The 8,345-nt window shown below is 39.5% G+C and overlaps 1 pseudogene; it reads right to left on the bottom strand.

The window, feature by feature from the left end:
- Window positions 1-1,639: 1,639 nt before the first annotated feature.
- LOC112308369 (large ribosomal subunit protein uL4 pseudogene) lies at window positions 1,640-3,011 on the bottom strand (annotated as a pseudogene).
- Between the last annotated feature and the right edge of the window lie 5,334 nt (window positions 3,012-8,345).

Raw genomic sequence — 8,345 nt, forward strand, 5'->3', positions numbered from 1 at the left:
TTCCCCTGCTACCCAGAAGTGGATTGTGACCTCTCAGATGCTGATTCCCAAGTGGGTGGGATTGTGTATCTTCTAGGATCCTGTGGGCCTGTCCAAGGAACTCTCCTGTGCGACTAGGAGTTTCTCCCACCACCACAGCCCCCATAGATTTTTATAGCCAGAGATTTTGATTCTTCAGTTTCCAGATCGGCCAGCCCCCACCTCGCCCACGTGGCCCCCTACCTTTGGGCAGTTCCTCTCCGCTCAGCTGCCTGTCTCCAACTCTTCTACCAGTCTGGATGAATGTTTCTTTAATCCTTGGTTGTCGGGTTTCCATGCAGTTTGATTTTCTGGCAGTTCTGGTTGTTTGTTGCTTTAAATTGGTTGTGATCTGTCTTTTGGTTGTGAAGGAAGGAAAGCATTTCTACCTATTCCTCCATATTGGCCAAAGTCCTAGGATAAGGTCTTTTTTAAAATGCATGCTGATATGACAGCTGCCACAATACAATCTAACAAAATTCTTGTGAATGAAAATTAAAGACAACAGGAGCCATCTTATGGGGGAAAAAACCAAACGAACTTGAGCTTGTTTGGGTTCATCTGAAGGTTTATCTAAGTCTTCATTTTTCAGAAAACAGAAATGTTGAGAGTGGTCTTTCAACATGTAGAAACCAGTTAGTACAATCTTATATTCCATGTGTTAAGTTTCTATTTTTTTACTTTATAGACTTTTTAATTTTAGTACTGCCTTTTCTTATAAGTTGAATGCTATGTAAATAAACTATTTTGATACCTTTAGACAACAGACATTCCTCATCCGTAACTGTATGTGAATGACACTCCCAGTATAAGGCAGGAAAGTACTGTTGATGAAGGGGCAATGTAAGATGTCCTTCCAAACATTGAACCCATTAAATATAACTTTTTTCCCCAAAAGTTGGACACTGAAAAATATTTGAGAATTAAAATCTTTCTCATCATTTTATAACCATAAAAACATCATTAAGGTGTTTTGTAAAAAAAATAGTCCCCTGTATATTAATGTATGTATATAAACTATAATCCATGTATGTGCAAATATGTACATGTGAATGTGCACATATATGAATTGCAGTTTGTTCAAATAAAAATTTAAATAAGATCCATACATTGCAATTGTCTGCTGTGTCTTTGAAGTCCTGTTTAATCTGTATGTTCATCCTCAATTTCGCTTTTTTCCCCCTTGTAATTGTTTGTTGAGAAAACGGGGTTGTTTTTCCCAGGTAGATTCCGTGCAGTCTGGACTTTTTGGTGACATCCTGGAGTGTAATTTTGCACATTCCATTGCCCCTGTATATCCTGTGAGAGCGAGAGAGGCTTGATCAGATTTAAATGTGTGTGTGGGTTTCTTTGTTTGTTTCTGGCAAGAGTATTTCTTGATGGTGGCATGTACTTCTATCAGGAGGTATAAAGTCTTCCCTCTTTCTCTTACAGGGTTTAATGCCATTATTATATTGCCTAGCTCAGCGTTTCTCAACAGCAGCAAATGTCTATGGACATTTTGGCCTGGATAATGGTTTCTTCAGGAGGCTATTTTGTGCATTGTTGGGTCATTACAAGATATTTAATGATCATTAAGTGATCATTGTAGGATCATTTTTTTTTTTTCTCACTGCCTTTGACATGTTTATTCAAAACTAGCTGTCCGTACTTTATGGGATAAACAACTTTAAGTTTATGCCACAGGCTTCTTTTCTTCCATGGTGGGCTTCTTCTCTGCAGGCTTCTTCTCGGCTGCTGGTTTCTTGGTAGCTGCAGCCTTTTTCCCCACCACAGGCTTCTTCTGCTTCTTAACGCCAACCACCTTCTTTCCTTTCTTTCCTACCACAGGCTTCTTGCCTGGAACCCCCTTCTCATCTGATTTGGATTTTAGTGCTGCTGCTGCTCTACCCACCCGGGGCTTGTGATTCCTGGCCTGGCGAAGAATAGTGTTCCGGCGCATGGTCTTTGCGTATGGATTTAACTTCAACATGATTCTCAGGTTTTTCAGTGGATTCTTCTTCAGGACTCTGCGATGAATCTTCTTGCGTGGTGCTCGGAGGGCTCTTTGGATCTCTGGACTTTTTAAGATTCTGCTGAGGTCTGTATTGAGCATCTTGTGCACGGGAAGGTTGTAATTACTCTTGAGGGAGGCTGCTTTACGCCAAGTGCCATACAGATCATCTAACTTGCGGAAAGCACTTTCAGTCCAAATGCAGAAACGGCCCACATGCCCACCAGGAGCAAGTTTCAAAATGTTCAGTTTGCTTACATTAAGCAGAGTAATTCCAGGAATGTTTCTGAAGGCTTTGTTGATACCGTTGTCCTCATTATAAATGATGCAGGGCCCCCTGCGCTGGATCCGACGACGGTTTCTCATTTTGCCCTTGCCAGCTCTCATTCGCTGAGAGGCATAGACCTTTTTGATATCATTCCAGGCCTTAAGCTTCTTAAGAAGCAAAACAGCCTCCTTGGTTTTCTTGTAGCTTTCAACTTTATCTTCAACCACCAAAGGAAGTTCAGGAACTTCCTCAATACGATGACCTTTAGACATGACCAGCGCTGGTAAGGCCGAGGCAGCTAGGGCAGAGCAGATTGCGTATCGTTTCTGTGTTGTGTTCACTCTGCGGTGCCAACGGCTCCAGGTTTTGGTTGGTGCAAACATGCGGCCCCCACGACACATGTTTCCAAAAGCACCCTGGCCAGAACGATGAGTTCCACCACCTCGAACTCTGGGAATTCGAGCCACAGCTCTACCAGTACCCCCAGGACTCAGCACTGGTTTGATGTCCTGCCAATTCACTGACAGCATAGGGCTGTCTATTGTTTTTGCACAAGTTGGTGTGAACAAAGTTCACAATATCTGGTCGAATGGGAGCCTTGAACACAGCAGGTAAAGTGACATTTTTGCCAGATGATTCCCCCTTTTCGGAGTACACTGATATCAGTGGACGAGCACACGCCATGGCGTTGAGAGGAGAAAGCACGCTCCTCTCGGCCCGGCGGCTCCCACAGGAAAAGCCATTGTAGGATCATTGAATGCTGCGACCTGCACCCACTAGATGACAGTTGAACCCCTTCCCCACACCTGCCAATTCTGATAACCAGAAAAGTCTGCAGACATTAGGAAAAGTCCCCTGGGAGGGCAAACTCACTCCTGGATCAAACTACTGACCTAGCTTCATTAATTTATCAGGGATTGCAAGGTGATCATCTTCTGTTATACCTTTCTCTTTATTACCTGGAATATATTTATAGGTAGAAACCTCCTACTCACCACTATTTTATCTTCCTGAGATAACTAGTATGAGAAAGGCAGAATAAATTTTTGATTTTTTTCCTCTTTGCCTCTTTTGCAATACAACAAAAGAGTGGATTTTTAAATCATTATGAACTCGTCAGTGTAAACTTATTTGCTATGGTGTTGGCTCTGCAGCTGGCAAGATGGATAGTCAGCAATGGCAGGAACTGAATCAGTCTTGGCCAGGCAGAGTCCAGTACGTTGAACCCACAGTCATCATCTTCGGTCCCATGACCACTGGTGCACGTGGGAAAAGAGGCTGGCTGACTTCTATCGTATGCCAGTATTCTTGTCCACGTGGAAACTGGGAACGGCTTCATCATGAGAAACCACACGGAACACGCATGGATTCACTCCTGTGTCTTCCCTAGAGCTCTGGGTCCCCAATCCTCTGAACTTTGAAAAGTAGGCATGGGCTTTAAATCACTGTAGGCCCAGCTTTAGCACATCTTCCTTCTAGGCAAAGTGATGGTGAACTATACTGTTTAAAAGTCTTTCCTTTAGGGGAAATGCTTTCTCTGTGTTTTTTTTATCTCATAAGAAATTGCCAAATTTTTTCCCAAGTTGTTATGCCGTTTTCAGTTGTATCAGCAATCTATGAGGATTGGGATTATTCTACCTCAGTGCCAATGCTTGCTAGCATCAGCAGCATGTCCTTGTGGCTTTAATTTGCATTTTTTAAGAACTAATGATATTGAATGTTTTTTCATGTGCTTTTCAGCCATCTGTAGGCTTTCGGTGGGATGTTAGTTTAAATCTATTGCCTAATTTTTTACTGGGTTGTTAATATTTTTACTATTTAGTTTTGAGGATTTGTGTTATAAGATATGTGTTTTGCAACCATCTTTCCCAGTGTGTGGCTTGTCTTTTCATTCTCTTCACAGTGTTTCTCAAAAAGCAGAAGTTTTAATTTATTCATTTGTTTCATGTATAGGTCATGTTCCAGTGTCCTATGTGAGAAATTGTTGCCAGCCACTGGCCAGCTAGCTGGTTACAATGTTGTCCCAATACACCAAGGTTGCGGGGTCCATCTCCAGTCAGGGCACACCCAGGAAAAACCAATGACTGCATAACTAAGTGCAAAAACAAATGGATGTCTCTCTCTCAAATCAATAAATAAAAATCAGCAAAGAAAAAGAAAAAGAAACCTTTGCCTAATAAAAGGTCACAAAGATAAGTCAGTATTTAAGCCTCCGACCAATTTTGAGTGACTTTTTTTTTGCACATGGATGTCTAATCATCCATCACTATTTGTTGAAAATTCTATTTTCTCTGGTAAATTTTCTTTGCATCTTTCCCAAGGTTAATTGACCATATATGGGTGGATCTATTTCTGGACTCTCCCTTTTCTGATTCTTTCATCTGTACCACACTATGGTAATTACTGTTGCCTTATAGTATGTCTTGAAATTGATGGTGTAAGTTGTCCAACTTTGTTCTTCTCTTTCAAAATTGTTTCAGTTATTCTGGATCCTTTGTTTTCCACAAAATTTTTAGAATCAGATACTTTTTAAAAAAATTTTTATTGTTATTCAATTACAGTTGTGTGCCTTTTCTCCCCATCCCTTCACCCCACCCCAGCCGAACCCCCCTCCCTCCCCCATCTCTACCCTCCCCCTTGATTTTGTCCATGTGTCCTTTATAGTAGTTCCTGTAATCCCCTCTCCTCACTGTCCCCTTCCCACTCTCCCCTGCCCATTGTTAGATTGTTCTTAACTTCAATGTCTCTGGTTATATTTTGTTTCCTTTTTCCTTCTATTTATTATGTTCCAGTTAAAGGTGAGATCATATGGTATTTGTCCCTCACCATCTGGCTTATTTCACTTAACATAATGCTCTCCAGTTCCATCCATGCTGTTGCAAAGGGTATAAGCTCCTTCTTTCTCTCTGCTGCGTAGAATTCCATTGTGTAAATATACCATAGTTTTTGGATCCACTCGTTTGCTGATGGGCACTTAGGTTGCTTCCAGTACTTGGCTATTGTAAATTGTGCTGCTATGAACATTGGGGTGCACAGGTTCTTTTGGATTGGTGTTTCAGGGTTCTTAGGGTATAATCCCAGCAGCGGAATTGCTGGGTCAAAGGGCAGTTCCATTTTTAGTTTTCTGAGGAAATTCCATACTGTTTTCCACAGTGGCCTCACCAGTCTGCATTCCCACCAACAGTGCACTAGGGTTCCCTTTTCTCCGCATCCTCTCCAACATTTGTTTGTGGATTTGTTTATGTAGGCCACTCTGCCCGGTATGAGATGGTACCTCATTGTGGTTTTAATCTGCATCTGTCTGATGGCGAGTGATGCTGAGCATCTTTTCCTATGACTCTGGGCCCTTTGTATGTCTTCCTTGGAGAAGTGTCTGTTCAAGTTCTTTGCCCATAGAATCAGATTCTTAATTCTTACAAAAATTTCTGCTGGGATTTTGATTGATCTTGCATTGTAAATTTAGGTCAGTTTGGAACAGAATGCATAATTTAAAAATATTAAGTCTTTCACTCCATGATCATGGTCAATATTTATCTCCTTTTGAGGCATTCTGGAATCTCTTTCATCAGTGCTTTGTTGTTTTTAACATGCAGATGTAGCATGTATTTGATTAGATTTATACCTAATTCTTTCATGATTTCGTGTGCTATTATAAATAACATTGATTTTAAAATTTCTTTTTTCCATTTTTGTTCCTTGTAATTGCAAGTACGATTGATTTTTATATATTGACATCATGTCTAGTGAATATGCTAAACTCATTAGTTAGTTTTAGTATCTTCCTTGTAGATTCGCTGGATTTTCTACATAGATATTATGTCATGGGTGAATATAGACAACATGATTTCTTCTTTTCCAATCTGAATGCCCTTGATTTGTTTCTGTTGCCTAATAAAACTGGCTGGGACCTCTTGTACAGTGTTAATAGAGTTGTGAGGAAGCGTATAGTTGCTTTATTCCTATAGTTGCTTTATTGATGTTTGGGGGAAAGGATCGAACCTTTCATCAGTAAGTATGAGTTTAGTCAAAGGTTTTTCAGACATCATTGACCAGACTGAGGCAGTTCTCTTTTCTTAGTTTGCTTAGTTTTTATCACGAATGGATGTCAACTTTTGTCAAATACTCTTTTTACTTAATATTTACTTTTATATATGGTATTATCTTTTCAGTTTGGTGGTGTCAGCAAATACAATGATTGTCTTTTGAACAATGAATTAACCTTGCATTTCAAGACCAAACCAAACTTGGTCATGCTGTTCTTTGACTCAATAGCTCAGTTTTGTTAAGAATGTTTATATCTATGTTCATGAGGGATAGTGCTGTGTGGTTTTATTTTCTTACAAGATTCTTCTCTGATTCTAGCATCAGAGTAATGCTGGCCTCAGAAGGAGTTGAAAGGTATCTCCTCCCCTTCTGTTTATGCAATGGTATAAAATTTATATGATTTTTTTCCTTGTTTGGTAGAATTTACCATTGACACTATTTGGTCTTGGAATTTTCCTCACTGAAAAGTTTGGAATGATGAATTTAATATTTCTACTAGAGTAAGATTTGATACTTTGTGTGTTTTAAGGTATTTGTCCATAAGTTGTAACACATATGGCCAATTTTTTAGGGTTGAACCTTCTTTTAAGTGTCCTTTTAATGTCTGTAGGGTTTATAGACATGTCCTCCTTTTCTCCCTGACAGTGGTGGTTATACGTTTTCTCTCTCTCTCTGTAGGTCAGTCTGGCTAGTGGTTTATTAATTTAACCTTTTAAAAAGCACCAGTGTTTGCTTTTATTGTGTTTTCTCTCTTGGTTTCCCTTTTTACTACTTTACATTTGCCTCTCTCTTTATTTTGTCCCTCCTTCTGCTCATTTGGGTTCAATTTATTCTACTTGTTTTTTAGCTGGAAGTTTAAATGATTGATTTTGGGCTTTTCTTGTTTTCTCATGTGATGATCCAAGTTTCTCTCTAAGCGCTATTGTAGTTGTGTCTCACAAGTTTTGATTTATTTTTATTTACACGCAATTAAGATGATGATTCATTCCCCCTCATTCATTTTTCGAATGGTGTAGATGCAATGTTCTGTGTGGTAATATTTCTTTTGCCTGAAGAACTCGTATTGACGTTTCTGGTGGTCTAGAGCAGTCGGCAATGAATTCATTCAATTTTCATTTGTCTGTAAAAGTCTTGATTTATTCCTTCATTCTCAAAGATATTTTCCCTGTATACAGAGTTCTCTGTTGGCAGTTCCTCCCAACCTCATCGAGCATTTTAAAATGTCACTCCATGTGTTCTGGCCAGCATTGTTTTTGGACAAAAAATCTAAGTTCTTTTGGATATTTATTTTTGTTTATGTGGTGTCTGTTTCCCTCAGGCTGCCATCAAGGTTTTCACTTCATTGTTGGCAGTTTGAGTATGATGTGTCTAGTTTTTCCTGTTTGTTTTCAGGGTTTTGTTTATTTTGGCTCAAATTCTTGGATTTCTGTTCTGATCTCGTTCATAATTTTTGTCACCATTATCACTTTCAATATTTTTTCTACTCTCCTTCGAATTTCTTTCTGATACTTTGTAACTGCATGCATGTTAGATTGTATGCTTGTCGCCTGATTGTTTGATATTGTTACTCTCTGCCCTTTTATTGTTGTTATGATGTTTTCATTCTGTGTCAGTTTTGTTAATTTCCGTTGACTCATCTTTATCCTCACTGATTCCTCCTTGGTTCTGTGGACTCTTGTCGTGAGCATCTTTCATTTCTCTTACTGTGTTCTTCCAGTCTAGGATTTCCATTTGATTCTTCCATCTACTTTCCCCTTCTCTACGGAAGTTCCTCATGCATTTGCACAGGACATCCATCTTTTCCACTATAGCTTGTAAGGTATTAATGAGAGTTATTGTAACCCTCTGTGTGATAGTTGCTATACCCAAGTCATCCCTGATTCTGGTTCTGTTAGTAGCTTAGTCCAAGGATAGTATTCATTCTTTCTTTCACTCTGCTCCTTAATTTTGATTGAAATCCAGAAATTCTGTGTGTAGGGTAATAGACAGTGAGATAAACAGTATTATGATTTGCATCTGACT

This window comes from Desmodus rotundus, chromosome 6, assembly GCF_022682495.2.
Source record: "Desmodus rotundus isolate HL8 chromosome 6, HLdesRot8A.1, whole genome shotgun sequence".
NCBI lineage: Eukaryota > Metazoa > Chordata > Mammalia > Chiroptera > Phyllostomidae > Desmodus > Desmodus rotundus.